At 42.5% G+C, this 8,688-nt stretch overlaps 1 pseudogene; it reads left to right on the top strand.

Moving 5' to 3' along the window:
• The first annotated feature begins 437 nt into the window (after positions 1–437).
• LOC102858721 lies at positions 438–1,531 on the top strand (annotated as a pseudogene).
• The last annotated feature ends 7,157 nt before the right edge of the window (positions 1,532–8,688 follow it).

Below are 8,688 nucleotides of genomic sequence, written 5' to 3'. Positions count from 1 at the left end.
GGCAGTTCTTTGTTTATGTGCTGTTCCAGTCGTTTTTGGATAATCTTCAGTAAAATCTTGCTTGCATGTGAAATCAGTGAGATTGTTCTGTAGTTTCCACATTCTGTTGCGTCACCTTTCTTTAGGATAGGAACAAGTATCGATCTCTTCCAGTCAGTTGGCCAAGTAGTTGTTCTCCAGATTTCTGGGCACAACTTGGTGAGCACGTCCAGGGCAGCATCTGTTAGCTGAAAAAGAAAAATAAAACTCCATTTGGTCAAGCCTTTTTAAGGAGTTTCTCTTGCATGCAGCTACACAAATAATATTAAATTTAAAAATATGTACATACAAGTCATAAATGGTACTCCTTCACAGTCTTACCTGCTCAGGGTTCAATTGTTGCATTTTCAGAAGAAGCGCCATAACAAATCCCTAACCCTTCGTCTGACAAAGCAGTAATGATCAGTAATGGCTTCACTGCTGCCAGTATATCTACCCTTAAACAGTTTATTGCTCTAGATGAGGGAATAAACAATTCATCATTTCCTTTAAAACCTAACCCAAGGATCTCCAGACCCTGGTCCCCACCCAGTGACAGTGGTATCTGTCATACCTGCCAGACTGGAAATACTTCCGCACTTCATGATTTATCGATCTTTTGTTTCACAGTACTAGTTACGGTAATTGTGTTTTTTTTTTGTTTCTAGGGTTCCCTTGAGAGTAAAAATTATAAACGTAACCTCTCCCTTAAGACTAGGGCAGTCGGCCCCCTCACGCTGTGTTGGCTGCGCTCCAGTGAGATGAGCTGGTCCAGAAGTAAGACCACCAGTGGAAGCATGAGCTGCACGAGTGGATCAAGGGGGTACCAGACACATATTCAGTAACAACTTCATTGACTGCATCATTCTTTGTGAGTTCATCAATAAGCGCTAACCGGGTTCTGTGAAGAAGGTAAACAAATCAACCCAAAATTGGCACCAACTGGAGAACATTAGCACTTCAGCCAGGCCACCCCCAAGTGCGGGGCAAAGCCCCATGACATCTTTGAGGGCAATGAATGGCCTGTTCGGGAACACGAGCCATCCCCAAGTGTGCTCCACGCTCCCGGCCCTGGCTAGCATGACCAAGACGAAAGGCAACAAGGTGAATGTGATGCAAAGAAGCAGGGGAGGAAATTTGAGCTGGAGAAGCTCAGGGTAGAACATCATTGGTCTGCAGATGGACACCAATAAGTTTGCAAGACAGCAGAGCATGACAGCCTATGGCACTTGGTGTCACCTCTACAATCCCAAGCTAGGCACGGACCAACCCTAGGACCAGGCCACCGTCAGCCTGCAGATGGGCACCAACTATGAAGACAGCCAGGCTTGCAGCACCTGGGACCAAGCGGCAGATCTTTGAGCTGGGCCTGTGCGTGGAGCAGTGTAACATGCTCGACATCAGCCTGCAGATGGGCAGCAGCAAGCGGACCTCCCAGCAGGGCATGGCAGTGCACAGGCTGCCTCGCCAGGTCTGCGACCCCAAATACTGTCTGACATCCGACTATCTCTGACCAACCCTCGCCACCTGAATGGCACCCTCCAGCCCCCTGGCACCTGCCTTCAGGGTTAGAGTTTGGGGAGAGCAGCCTGGGGGCTTCAGTGGGGACGAAAGGGGCCCTCCGCTCCCACCCCCACAGCACTTCAGGGGCCAACACTGAGCTGCCCAACAGCATCCCAAAGGATTGTACTGCCAAGCCTATTCTAGCAACCCCTCAACTCCCTCTCAGGTAGGTGCTCCTAGCACAAGCCCCCATGCAAAGCCCACAGAGCCTAGACTCGGCCTGCCCTAGCCCCATTCCCACAGACAAGCAAACTGCATGCCCACAGATCCGGCAGACACACGCTGTTTGGTTTGCAGTGACCGGTATAAATGATTTTAACAGTAGCATTTCGAACACAAGCACTTTTGTTTTCTTTTTTGTTTTTTTCGTCATTGGAACACAATGAACAGCTGGGGGGAAAAAAAAGACTAGGGCAAACCTAGGACCACGCTAACATACCAAAAATCTCTTCATTAAGATTTCTTCTCTCATTGCCATTAAGTTAGAACCAACTCATAGTGGGTTTCAGAGGCTGTAATAGAGAGCCTCTGAATTGCCAGAGAGGATTGCCTAACTTCCTCCAGAGGAGCAGCTGTGGATTCAAACTAAGTAGCTTTGGGACAGCCACACAACCCATGAGGCCACTAGAGATCCTTCCATTAAGACATAGCATTGAGAACATGTAAAAACAGCAGATAAAATGCAGTTTTTATTCAGATATCATCATCATTTTTACAAAAATGTAATAAAGTCATCACTGACTTTACATGGGAAAGAAAAATAACCAGGGAAAGACAATCTAGGAGGGTTTACACTTCCTGATCTCAAAGTCATAGTAATCACACAGCTTGGAGTTGGTACAGTGATAGACAGTGATAGATACAGTGTTGAGATACAGTGAGATTGGCACAGGACAGAGCAGGGTTTAGGGCTGTTGTACCTAAGGTTGCTATGAGTCGCAAGTGACTCGACAGCACATAACAACAACAACATTCTTTAAGCTGTAAAATTGTTCTTCATTACCTTTCCCAAATTATTCCACCATCACTAACACAAACTCAATGTCCTGTAAGCAAAACCAAAAAAACTCTCTCTCACGTCTAGTAGCACCTAATCACTTTTTCTGTAATAATTGTTTATTTTGTGTAAGTGAGATGCTCAGTGTACTTTTTAATTCTACAAGAAGTCATGTTGCTGTGTCCCTTCAAGTTGGAATTGAATGGTAACCGACCCTCCAGCAAGTTTTTAGAGGCAGTTAATTGCACAAGAGGAGATTACCCATTCTTCTCCCACAGAGCAGCTGGTGGATTTGAACTGCATGCCTTCGAGATTGCAGCCCATCTTTTTGCCATGAGGCCACCAAAGCTCCCTATGACAAGAAGTTATAGATCTTCTATGGCAACAAGTCATAGATCATTTATATCTGAATGTCTTACTGTTATCTAGTTGGTTTGGCTCATAGACTTTCCATCTGACTTCTGAAGCGGCAAATCTTAACAGGAAGGGACTACCCGTATTTCTCCTGTGGAGCTTCTGGAGGATTCAAACAGGGAGAGATATGGAAAGTATTTTGGTTTGCAGCACAACATGCTACAAACCAAGTCACCAGAACACCTTACTTGTGGGTATTGTTGTTAGGTGTCATCGAGTCAGCTGTAAACCATAATGACCTTATGAATAACGGGTAGAAATGTTGTCTTATCTTGTGCCATCCTATAAATCTCTGCTATGCTCAAAGCCATGGTTGCCGTCACTCTGTCAGTCTATCTCTTTGAGTGTCTTCCTCTCTTTCATTGACCTTTTACCTTTCTCAACATATCTTTTTAAGGACTAGTGCCTCTTGACAAAGTGCCCAAAATGTGTAACACAAAGTATCATCCTTGCTTCCAGGAGCACCTTGGTTGCACCATCTTGGTATAAGGAGGGTTAAATAAATACTAGAAAGAATAAGACTCTCTTTCTGCCATTAAATGTACAATCTATAAAGAAAACAAAACAGTCTCACAAAGATTAAGAATGCTTGTGTTAAAGGCTCTGTGATTTGTTAGGTGTTATGGAGTCTGTACTTCGTGACATGAACTCTGAGGGATAGAGTAGAATTGCCCCATAGGGTATTTTGGCTGGAATTTTAAGGGAGTAGAGCACCAGTTCTTTCTCTCTCAGAGTCACTGAATGGTTCAAAGTGATAGTCCACTGTTTATGGAATGAGGGCTTAATAAGGCCCTCTGTTGTTAAGTGCCATTCAGTCTAGTATGACTCATAGTGACCCTATGAACAACAGAGCTAACCTGTCTTCTATCTTGGGCCATCCTCACAATCATTAACACACATCAATCAATTGTTGCAGTAACTATGTCAATCCACTTGGTCGAGGATCTTCCTCTCTGCTGTTGACTCTCCACCTTTTCAAGCATGATGTTCCTCTCTTAACACATGTTCAAAGTAAGTGAGATGAAGCTTTGCTTACCTTGCCTCCAAGGAGCATTCTGGCTGCACGTTTTCCAAGATATATGTGTTTGTTCTTTGGCAGTGCATGGGATATTCAACACTCTTCTCCAATACCACTGTTCAAAGGCTTCGGTTCTTCTGTCATCCTTATTCATTGTTCGGCTGTCAGCAGCACAACAATTGATTGAAAAATATCATTACCTGAATCAGGTGCACCTTAGTCTTCAAACTTATATCATTGCTCCTCAATAATTTGGAGAGGTCCCTGACTGCAATGTGACTTTCCCAGTGCTATATCTCTTCTCCTGATCTCCTAAGGACATTTAGGAGAGAAATAATTTGAGTGTTTGGGGGAAATGACATTTAAAAAATTGTTTTTGAGTGGGAGAGAACAGTTTGGTATTGGGAAAATAGGTGAAGTTCAAAGGATGAACTGGATACTTCAGGCAGAAATCCAGCAGAAATAGCAATAATAGACATACAAGGAAAGAAACTGTCCTTACCAAATAGAGGGTGTTGGCTGGTCTAGCTGAGCAGTCCTTCCAGTCTGGCTGGAAGGGGGAGTTTTGGAAGAAACATAAAACTGGAAAGGTGAGTTGGGGGCCAATTTCTTAGTGTGTGTTTGTGCATTAAAGAAAGTAGGCAGTCAGGACCCATAGATTTATCTGAGAGGTTTGCATGATGTTAACATGAGAATAAACTCTCAGACTCCATTACAGAAAAATGAAGGAAATTTAGTAAAAGCTCGTAGTTGTGAAAATCTGAATAAATGAAACTACAAACCTAAAAAGTGGCAGAAACGTGCCCACTGATAGACAGCTGTACCCGGGAACTAACAGTGTGCACCAGATGGATCAGCAATTAATTACATGGAGGTGGTATTTACAAAAAGGGTGCTTCCTAAGATTGACTACATTGTGCTAGATGATTTCCAAAGATTGGATACAGAGATCCACAGTAATCCAGAATTTCCACCGAAGTTCTATCTAGATAGGTGTTTTAAGGCAGGATTCTTCTTGCACCAGCTGTACGTTGTTTAGCTTAAAATAAAAACACAAATCCACTGTCATTGAGTTGTTGTTGGCTTTGTGTACCTTTGAGTGGGAATCAACCCATAGCTTAACCTCCAGCAGGTTATAGAGGATATTGCCCATCTTTCTTTCATAGTGCAGCTGGTGGATTTGAACTGCATGCTTTTGGAATGGCAGTGCAACTGCCTTAACACTAGCCACTACAGCTGAGTACCATTGAGTAGATTCCAATATAAAGAAATCCTATACGACAGATGCTCTGGGCAATATATTGAATGACTCAGAAATCATCAAAAGAAGATGTGGCATGGTGGTTAAAGAATTTAGCCCTGAACCAAAAGGTTGGCTGTTCAAACTCACCAGGCACTCCATGGAAATAAGATGAGATAGTCTGTCCCAATAAAGATCAAAAGAAAAGGGGGGGAAAGAGAGAAGAAGATGGAGAGAATACATAGAATTACTGTACTAAAAGGAACTAATTGGCACTGAAAAACCTCAGGAAGTAGCATATGAACAAGAGCCAATGTTAATGAAGGAGGAAGTGGAAGTTGCATTGAAGGTATTGGCAAAAGATACCAATTGATTTGTTTCAACTAAAATACGCATCCTTAGATGCACTCACCAGTCTATGCCAGGAACTTTGGAGAAGAGCTGTCTGAGCAATAGATTGAAAGAGGTCTATATTTGTTTCCATTACTAAGAAAAGTGATACAATTGAGTGTGGAAACTATCAAACAATATCATTACTATCACAAAAGACTGCTAATGATCATTCAAAAACGGCTAGAAAAATACATAGATAGGGAACTGCCAGAAGTTCAAGCAGGATTTAGAAGAGACCATGGAACCAGCAATATCATTGCTGAGGTTGGACGAATTCTGGCTGAAAGTAAGGAATGCCAGAAGAATGTCTATTTGTGCTTTATTGACTATGCAAAGGCATTTGACTGTGTGGATCATAATAGGTTGCAGCTGACATTGAGAGGGATAGGAGTCCCAGAACACTTAACTGTGCTCATGTGGAATCTGTACCTGGACCAGGAGGCTGTTTTGTGAACAAAGCAGGCAAACTGCATGAGTTAAAATAAGGGAGGGAATGCATCAGAAATATATTCTCTCTCTGTACCTATTTAATTTGCACGCTAAGCAAATTATTCAAGAAGCTGAACTCGATGAAGAGAAGTGTGGCATCAGGATTGGAGGGAGACTCATCAGTAACCTGCCTTATGCAGATGACACAACTTTGCTTGCTGAAAGTGAGGACTTGAAGCACTTGTTACAGAAGCTTAAGGAATGCAGCCTTCGGTATAGATTATATCTCAGTGTCAAGAAAACAAAGATTCTTACTACTGGACTGATAGGCAGCATCATGATGGATAGAGAGGAGACTGAAACTGTCAACAGCTTCATCTTGCTTGGATGCACAATTAACACCTTGGGTACCAGCAGTCAGGAAGTAGGGAGATGCATTGTATTGGAAAAACTTGCAGTTGAGAAGCTCTCCAAATTATTGAGGAGTAATCATGTCAGTTTGAAGACTAAGGTGTGTTTGATCCAGACCATGGTCTTTCCTCTCACTTGCAATACATTTGTGAGATGGACAATGAATAAGGATAGTAGAAGAAGAATTGACTCCTTTGAGCTGTGGTGTTGGAGAAGAATACTGCCAAGAGCATAAACAAATGTCCTGGAGAGGATGCATCTGGAGTGTTCTTTTGAGGCAGGAATGAAGAGGCTTCACCTCCTAGCATGTTGCTAGGAGGGGCTATTCCTTGGAGAAGGACATGATGCTTGGAAGGGTGGAGGGTCGGCAAAGAAAAGGAAGAAACTTGACCAGATGTATCGACACAGTGACTGCAATAATGGGCTCTAGTCAGGAAGTGTGTAGATGGCACAGGATAGGACACGATTCATATCTGTTGTTCATAGGTCACTATGAGTTGTGCTTGATTCGACGACACCTAACAATAACAACAACAGACAGATGCAGCCCTGGACATGCTCACCAATCTAAGCCAGTATATTTGGAGTACAGTCGCCTAGCCGACTGACTGGAGAAGATACATATTTATTCCCATTTCAAAGAAAAGTGATGCAACAGATAGTGGAAATTATGGGAAATGTCATTACTAGCACATGAAAGCAAAATATTGTTGAAGAGAACTCAAAAACATCTGGAACAGTACATAGAACAAGAACTGCAAGTAGTTAATGCTGGATTTAGAGGAGGCCATGGTACCAGGAATATCATTGCTGGTATCAGATAGATTCTGGCTAAAAGCGAAGAATATTAGAAGAATGTCTATTTGTGCTTTATTGACTATGTAAAGGCATTTGACTGTGTGGTTCAAAACAAATTATGACTAATGTTGAGAAGAACGGGGATCCCCGAAGACTTAATTGTGCTCATGCAAAACTATACCTAACCAAGAAGCTATTATATTAATAGAGAAAAGGAGCACTACATGGTTTAAAATTAAGAAAGGTGAAAGGCTTGTGTCATGGTGTATTTTTTCCTCCAAATCTATTCAATCAGTTGCTGTTGTGTGCTGTCAAGTTGGAACCCATAGCTGACCTTCTAGTGGATTTTCAGAGGCAGGCAGTTAATTGCAGTGAAGAAAATTGTCCATAATTCTCTGTGATTCAATCTATAGACTGAGAAAATTTGAGAAGCTGAACTCTATGAAGAAGAATATGGTATCATCATTGAAGGAAGACTACAGATGACACAACTTGTTACTGGAAGTGAGAAGGACATGAAGCGCTTGCTGTTGAAGATCAAAAACTGTTGCCTTCAATATGGATTGCATCTAAACATCAAGAAAACAAAATTCTCACCACTGGACTGACTGGTAACATCATAATAGATAGATAAAAGATTGAGACTGTCAACATCTTCATCTTATTTGGATCCATAATCAATGTATTTGGTCAGCAGTGAAGAAACCAGGAGACATACTGCACTGGGAAAGTCTTCAGTCAGGGATCTCTCCAAATTTTTGAGGAGCAATGATGTCAGTTTGAGGACTAAGGTGATTCAGACCATGGTCTTTTCAATCACTTGCTATGTTGCTGAGGGCTGTACACTGAATAAAGATGACAGAAGAATTGATGCCTTTAAAATTGTAGGGTAGGAGAAGAATACTGAATATCCCATAGATTGTTGAAAGAACAAATAGGTATGTCTTAGAGAGGGTGCAGCCAGAGTGCTCTTTGGAGGCAAAGATGATAAAGCTTTATGTCACATTCTTTGAGCATCCTACTAGGAAAGGTAATTCCTTAGAGAGGGACATCATGCTAGGAAATGTGGAGAGATGGTGAAAGAGAGGAAGATCCTCAATGAGATGAGTCAACAGAGTGCAGCAATAGGCTCAGCTGTGTCAGAAATTGTGAGGATGGCAAAGGATGGGATTGTTTGTTGTTGTTATGTGCCGTCGAGTCGTTTGCGACCCTATGTACAACAGCCCTAAACCTAAAGCTCTATCCTGTGCCAATCTCATTGCCTCTGACACACCCATCCCGATTACCCCAGTCACTGAATCAATCCGCCTCATAGAGGGTCTTCCCCTCCTGTGCTGTCCCTCCACTCTACCCAGCATGATGTCCCTCTCTAAAGACCTGCCTCTCCTTACAACATGTCCAAAGTAT

The sequence above is a fragment of the Elephantulus edwardii genome, unplaced genomic scaffold (genome assembly GCF_000299155.1).
Source record: "Elephantulus edwardii isolate Elephantulus edwardi_28Jun2011 unplaced genomic scaffold, EleEdw1.0 scaffold00031, whole genome shotgun sequence".
NCBI classification, from domain to species: domain Eukaryota; kingdom Metazoa; phylum Chordata; class Mammalia; order Macroscelidea; family Macroscelididae; genus Elephantulus; species Elephantulus edwardii.
This window is presented reverse-complemented; position numbering and strand designations above follow the sequence as displayed.